The sequence below is a fragment of the Sorex fumeus genome, unplaced genomic scaffold (genome assembly GCF_029834395.1).
Source record: "Sorex fumeus unplaced genomic scaffold, SorFum_2.1 ptg000044l, whole genome shotgun sequence".
NCBI classification, from domain to species: domain Eukaryota; kingdom Metazoa; phylum Chordata; class Mammalia; order Eulipotyphla; family Soricidae; genus Sorex; species Sorex fumeus.
In genome coordinates this window covers 57,030,939-57,039,438 of record NW_026606101.1, presented here as the reverse complement: position 1 = coordinate 57,039,438, position 8,500 = coordinate 57,030,939, and positions in this window count along the sequence as shown.

The following is an 8,500-nucleotide window of genomic DNA, read 5'->3' as shown; positions in this document are numbered from 1 at the left end:
CCTTCCCATATCTATTTCACCAGTGAGTAAAGTGACAAACTCTTGTGAAAGAGTAAATATTCCCCAAATGACGAGAACTTAGCTGATATCATTAGTGGAGTATCTGGGTTTAACCTATAACAAGAAATTTTCATGCATTAAATATTAAATGAGTCTATTCCAAGTTATGTATTTATACCAGTGTACTGTTGATTTGTCAGAGTAGTAATAGTAAAACTGGGGACCAGGGTCATACATGCGTTAGAGTTTTAGTTTGAGCCCTTGAAAATCATGGTAATACCAGGATAGTCCTTGGGGCCACCAAATACCACTGGACTAGAACAACAATCTCTCAGGTCCACCCACTAGGACCTCAGATCACTAAGAGTGACCACAAACCACTTGAGTAGCACTGGTGCTTCTCCTTTAATTATAATATCAAAACAATTATAAAATATTTTAAATGGTCTGAGAGAAAATAAAGGAGTTAGGGCACTGGCCTTGGTTGACACTAACCCAGTTTGATTTCCAGTACTGCATTTGGTTCCACATGCAGCACCAGGAGTAATTCCTAAGCACAGAGCAGCAATAAGCCTTGAACACCTCCAGGTGTAGTTCAAAATAATAATTTTAATGATAATTAAAATAAATTAAATGCCCCAAATGTTAAATTTCATTTAATATGATCTGTTGGGTTGGACAGGAAAGATGTAATAATCATTCCATTTAATTTAACTAGTACATGAATGCAGTAGTTAATAAAGCAAATGCAATCCAATTTCCTTTCTATTTCATAGTAAAAATCAGGAGGAGATGAGAAAATTGTTCACTTGTTAGTTTGGAGGCTATGCAGGGCAATGCTCAGGGCTTAATCCTGGCTCTGCACTCAGAAATTACTCCTAGCATGCTTGGGAGACAATAAGGAGTGCAAGGGATTGAACCTGGGTGGGTAGCTTGCAAGACAAGCACCCTATCTGCTGCAGTATCTCTCAGTCAACAGGAAATATTGTTAAATGAAGGATATTGTTCATTCACAGGAGACTGAGGAGAAACTATCATATTGAATACCTTTACAGAAGAAAACATGGTTGTTATCATTTGGCAGAGTCTTCTTACATAAATCATATAGATCTGAAGCCTGTTGTAAATCTAAAATATTATAAAATTACTAGGCTGACTTAGTTATTGCTGTTTAGCCAATTACATTCCTGATGGTATTTCTTTATTATGAACAATAGAGAGAAATAACATAGTCACACTTGAATTCACACAACCTTAATTGTAGAGAAACTGGTATACAATTAGTGCTCAGTAAATCTCTTCAATTAAATAATATTATTTATCTTGATATTCTTTCCTTTAATATGCTTATGGTACTATGACAGATGCCTTATTGGTTGGCTTTTTAGGTGAAATTATGAATTATTTTCAGTTTCATTTGTATATATTGCATATTCTGTGATCAACATTATGATAATTTTTAAATATTAGGAGGCCAAATTAGCTGACCCTTTCAAGGAGAAAAGAATCTCCTTGGGTGTCAAAGCTTGCTACATAACTTGTTTCAATATGGGGCTTCTCCAGTCTTACATTTTTCCCTCATTGACATATAGACAGCACTCAGCACTACCACTTAGTGTCCATCATAAGCCTCAGTTATCAAGGGCAACAATGCAGTGTGTAATGGAAAGTAGTTCTACCATTCCATCTAAGTAGTTGGGTTTAAAAAAGCTTAAAAACCCCATAAATGAGGATCAAGCATCAACACATTCTCTAAAGACACATCATGTTTGACTCAAACTGGGAGGAGAACAAATACCAGAGGCTCATGCTTGGCTTCTCAAGCATAACGGAGTTTACTTTCACGGCTTTGTTGCAAAAGCATAGTGCAAAAGAGCAGAAACTCCAGCGGATGACGTGACCTTTTTGCTCTAGGCCCCCTTTAGCAGATGAGTCTTCGCAAAAGGAGGCTCAGAGGGCAGCTTTGGGAAAGACAGTGCAGACTTAGATTCTCCTCTTTGTATGATAATGTCAGCTATGAGAATGTTTCATGAAGAAAGGAAATTGAGAACAATAGAAATAATTGCCTTTGCATATGAGAAACACTACATAGTTAATACATGTTTGGCAAGTATTATAATTGTCTTATAATTGTACTTAAAATCTTTCTCCTAATCTTAGCAGCAATTTTACAGGATATAGAAAACTACTTTGAAAGAAGGACCTTGTATCCAAGAAACAGTAGATAAGCTTTTCTTTTCAATTACCCTACTCTTCAACTTCTAATATAGTTCTTTCTTCCAACTCCTACCTTGGACGAGCATGTTCCTGTGTAATTTTGTTTTTCTTACTGCCATAGCAATAGCAATAAAACAGAAATCTGTGAATGTCCTTCATCATAAAAAAAGAAGTCAAATTATGTTTAGAGTCCTACATAGCCACTCCAGTACGAATAAGAACTATTCTATAGAGCATACGAGATTCCAGGCCCCAATCTTTATCATGTATGAAATATGTATTAGGAGAATAGGTTTGACTAATAGTCTTGACTAATATGTATCTTCCACATTTTATCTAACTTAACAGTTTATGTAATTCAACAGTCTAACAGTTTGACTAATAGTCTTGACTAATCTATATTGTCAATAGTTTATCATTGGAGCACTTTGTTTACATAGCTCAGTTTGGACACTCCTTTTACTTTCAGTCATAATTTTCCAGAGTTAATTAGCATTTATTGGTTACGGAAAATCATGCAGAGAAGCTAAGCAGGATTAATGTCAAAGCCTCCTCTTTTCTAGTCCCCCTGCATTGTCGTTTAGGCTGAGACCCTGTGGGACACTGCTTTGAGTTGTTAATACTTTTTACAACTTAGATTAGAACTGTATAGTTTCTCTCCTCTAGCCTCTTAGAACTTTTTTCCTCTGAACTTGTTTTTCTCATTCTAAACTATACTTCTTAGTAATTCTTTCTGTATGTGGTGCTGATAACTCGTTTTGACTTTTCATGATTTAATGAAATAATATATGTAGACTAATGGCATATTGTGATTGTCCATGTCAGAAAAATATTCTAAATCCTTACTCTTTTAACTCAAGTTCTTCTCTTTATTTGTTTCTTTTTTTAAGTTTTAAATTATTCAATGATTTATTTAGGTAAATAATCATTTACTTTTCTTTTCTTACTCATGACCCATATGTATACAGAAACTATTTCCCTTATTTTCTCACCAAAAGATTATTTTGATGGAGTGTTCAGGTTTTTCACATTTCTAGATACACTGGGTTCTTATTTCTACTTTATCAGTCTCACAAATTGGCACCTTAATTTAACTCAAATTTATTACCTTATGTTCTGTAGGTCGGAAAACAAAATCCACTTCTCTTAGTCAGTCAAAATGTAAGCCAATCAGGTCTCTTTCTATGGTTCTGAGACAGAATCTGTGTCCTTGAACTGGAAAATTTTGAGACAAACCAGATTTTTCTTCTTGCAGTTCTCTCCATCCTCCAAAACAGCTTTATGTCATTAGGGCCTTTCTGTCAAGCCCTTACTGTCCAGATAAAAATAGTTTCCTGTGGTGGTACTGAAAAAAGAAAGAAGTTATTAACAGATTAGAGTTAAAGAATGTTGGCAAGTGAATCTTTACGAAGAAAAATAAAAGTTCATACAATTCATCACTTAACTGCAAATGGAGAATCAGCATTACAGGGCCCATGAATAGTACAGTGGTAGGCCATGTACCCAAGGCAGGTTTTCAGCACTACACAGTTCTCTGAGCATCATCCAGTACAGCCTCAGAGACTTCTCAGTACTTCCGGGATGTCCCAGGGAATACCAAGCTCTGTAGGACTCAAGCAGCACAGCATTCCTGGGCCTAGTATTGAACTCTTGTCCCCATTGGTCAAGAATCATTCGGAGGGGTATTGCCTAAGAGGTCCCTCTAAAAGAGTCAAAGAGTGGCCCCTTTTCTTTTTAGTCATTTGGTTTAATGATGCTTTCTGACCAGAGTGGCAAAAAAGTATAATCGAAGTGACATCTGCACTTGTTTGTTCATTGCAGCACTCTTTACAATAGCCAGAAACTGGAAGAAACCTGAGTGGCCAAGAACAGATGACTGGTTACAGAAACTTTGGTACATATACACAATGGAGTACTATGTAGCTATTGGAAAAGATGAAGTCATGAAATTCACATACAAATGGTACAACATGGAAAGTATCATGCTAAGCGAAATGAGTCAGAAAGAGAGGGATAGACATAGAAAGATTGCATTCATCTGGGAGATATAAAGTAACAAAATATGAGATTAATACTCAAGAATAGCTGAGATCAGCACCAGGAGGATTACTCCATAACTTAGAGGCCAGCCGGGCATTCTAGGGGAAAGGACAGCTCAGATAGAGAAGGGAGCACCAAATAAAGGGTGTTTCAAGGATCCTCCCAGGAGGGGAGATGCATGTTGAAAGTAGACTATGGACTGAACATGTTTGCCACTCAATGCCTCTTTTGCATACCACAACACCCAAAAGGAGAGAGAGAACAAAAGGGAATGCCCTACTGCAGAGGCAGGATGGGATGGGGGGGATGGGGGTGGGAGGGATATTATCCATGGTGGTGGAAAATGGGCACTGGTGGAGGGATGGGTATTTGATCATTGTATAACCTAAACCCAAGCAAAAAAAAAATTGTAAATCTACAACTGTACCTCATGGTGTTTCACTAATAAAAATAAAAAATTTAAAAAAATTTTAAAAAAAGAGCATGTTTTTATTTGTAACTTCTGAACAGTTGTGGTTTGAATAAGATGCAATTACAAATTAAATAAAAAAAAATTGCTTTAGGTTTGATAGGTCCCTTCTCTCCTGACCTAGATACTCTTATGGAATATCTGAAACATTACAAGGAGCATAAAGGAACTAATTGTCATAGCATATATATTATTATTTTCTTAAGAAAATTATTCATAATAAATTCTGCTTAAAATGAAGTAGCCAGATATTGGTGAAGTGAAGGACATTATAGACAGAGCTAATGGCATAAAAAATATGTACATGATATTTTACAGTACTTAAAAAAAGAACACATTTAAAGTTTAATTTCTGTAGAGTTAAAGGGTTTAGAATACATTTGAAAGCATAGGAAATGTTATGTTAATATAATGCAAATATATAATGTTTCTAATTTTGAAGCATTTTTCCTCATCAATTCCTTCTTCAAACACTTAGTAGGAAACAGGACCTTATAAACTATTAGAGAAGTATTCTAGACTTTTCCCAAATGGCATACGGTAATTTAAATGGATAGTTTGTGTACTCATTTTCCTCTGTTCTCTAGTCTTCCTCTATAACCTATGAGTTATTGAAATATAGGACATATAAAATTCATATAAAATTCCTTAACCCTCACTTTTAAGGGGGGGTAAGATTAATACTCCCCAATCACTAAGTCCTATCGTACTTTACTGTGAATCTTAATAAGATAATATAGATGTTTACATTTAAAAATAAATTAATCTTTTAAAATCTTACATTTCTTTATCTTTCTCTTTCACCCCTGAGACAGCTAAAATATGTTCAAGTCTAATAAGCATTCAACACACAATGACAATATTTGAAGTGTTACAATGACAGTATTGAAAGAATCTTTCTTTCTAATCTGAAAACCCTAATGACAAAGTTAACTTCACTCCAAGAGTCCAAGAAAATCACTTTATAGGTAACAAATAGTCCTTGTTACCTATAAAGTAATTTGTTACTTATAAAGAACCCAATCCAGTATAAGATCTCTGACATCAAATATGGGCTTCTGGGGATAAATATGTAACCTAAAAAGTTCCCGAACACAAAAGTTACAGAAACCAAACAAATAGAAGATAAAACTCAGAGTGAATAGAGCCTATAAGGAGATAACTAGCTAAGGGGATGAGAGGAAAGAAAACTGAAATTGGGTAGAATGCCCCACAAGCAATGCATGGCGTATCTTGGGCCCATTCCCAGTGTGTTAAGTCAACTAGTTGAACCTATAGTGAGATTCTAGGGATGCAGTGCTATTAGGGCCCTGTAATACTAGGGGACTCTTGGGTGATAGTTAGATTAACTTATGGATAAACAGCACTATACCTATAGGGTCAAGTGGGGGCAGGAGAAATTCATTATCAGGGGTCAAACTTTAGTCCTTGTCTATGAAAGGCATGAATCTCTGACTACTGTGCTACCTCCCTGGCCTCCCAAATCATAATTCTAATGTTTAGAGTTATAAGAAAATATTTCAACCTTGAATCAAGAATAAGCTGTATAGAGCTTTTGAGAACCAATCATCAAAAATTAAGAAAAATATGAAATAGCAAAAAAGTGAAGGTTCAAAAGGAAATTTGGAAAAAATAGGTTTAGAAAATGGCATGGAGAGGAGAACAAAGAGAGATAGGAAAGGAAAATGGAAATAAGTAATTTTTAAAAATGAAAAAGTGAGTTTAGGATATCTGACATGCAAGTCAGAGGAGTTCAAATAAAAAAAGAGTGGACAAAATAAATTAATAAATAAGAAGATAGTACATAGAAAATATGTTAGTAAATATTTCCAAAAATACTCAAAAAATTAAAAAATCTAAAAAAATAAATTCAAGTAGAAAAAAAGAGCTTAGTATACTAAAAGCAAATCTTACAAAATTATAGATGAAGGAAAAAAATAGAACTAGGTATTACGCAGACAAATAGGATTCAGAAATGACGTGGACTGCTTGACAAATAACTATAAATATTGAACAACTTTAAAATTCTTGGTTAAATAATGAAAAAGTGTAAGCTTTCCATCTATCTGAACTGAAAATTAAATCTGAAGAAAAACGTTTTCGTTCACCAAGTATTTTCAAAAACTATTCTCAGAAAGCCAGAGATTCTTGTTTTTCATTTCATTGCAGGATGTAGGCTATCAAATACAGGAAGAAGATAAATGCAATTCCAGGATGACAATTGTGAAAAATATATATATAAAAAATGAAAAGATTAAGGCAATGAGACCTCAGAAACAGACATACTAACAGTCGTCATTGTTCAGATACATGTTGCATTATTGAGCCTCGTTCATATTCTCCCCAACCTGGTTTTTATGAGGCTGAAGTTCCACTTTATCTTTTGGGCACTGCTGTCAGTTGAGACATTCACCCCCAGTGCACAGAAATGTGTTAGTGTCTAGGTATTAACTATGATGAGCAAGGGAAAAAACAAAGTATCAAATCAGCTCACTTCCTCAATATATCCAGCATCTTGCTGATTTTAAAGAGATAACAGGTACATTACTGTGGATCATGTTTACTGCCTTTCTCACTAAATTTCTCTAAAGGGAATGTTAGAAATTTTTAAAGCAAACTGGAAACCAAACATTGACTCAGACTTCACCTAAATTATATTCTACTGGGATCCTTGTTCATAAGACACTGTAGCTCTTATGAGTTGTGTATGCTTCTTAGTCAACTTCTATACATATCAGTTTTTTGGTTCATGTATCTATATTTACTTCCACATGTATACATAGAAATAATTTTAAATGAATTAAAAAATAAGGAAAATAAAAGGATATGAAGTACCTAGCATAGTGACTGTTACATAATGTAAGTTATTGATAGATTATACACAATTTTAAATGTACTATAATATGTAAAATTATATACATTTATAAATGTATGTATAATTATATATTATATGTGTATATTGTATATCAAAATGTATATATAATTTCCCTCCCATTGATCGTCGATTTGCTCAAGCGGGCCCAGTAACGTCTCCATTGGAGACTTTGTTGTTACTGTGTTTGGCATATCAAATACTCTCGGTAGCTTGCCGGGCTCTCTGAGAGGGGCGGAGGAATCAAACTCGGGTCGGCCATGTTGGCCGCTTGTAAGGCGAATGCCCTACCCGCTGTGCTATAATTATATATTATAAATTATAATCATAATTTTATATGGTCCTTTTATTTCCTATTTTTTCCAGGTTCTCATTTAAAGTTTGAGTCAAAAATCTTCTGCATTCATCTGGGGGATATAAAGTAACAAAATATGAGATTAGTACCCAAGAATAGCTGAGATCCACACCAGGAGGATTACTCCATAGCTTAGAGGCCAGCCGGGCATTCTAGGGGAAAGGGCAGTTCAGATAGAGAAGAAAGCACCAAATAAAGGGTGTTTGGAGGATCCTCCCAGGAGGGGAGATGCATGTTGAAAGTAGACTATGGACTGAACATGTTTGCCACTCAATGCCTCTTTTGCAGACCACAACACCCAAAGGGAGAGAGAGAACAAAAGGGAATGCCTTGCCACAGAGGCAGGGTGGGATGGGGATATTATCCATGGTGGTGGAAAATGGGCACTGGTGGAGGGATGGGTATTTGATCATTGTATAACCTAAACCTAAGCACAACAATTTGTAAATCTACAACTGTACCTCATGGTGTTTCACTAATTAAAAAAAATAATAATAAAAATCTTCAAAACGGTTAGTGACTTCATTATCATTTTTTGGGAGGAGGG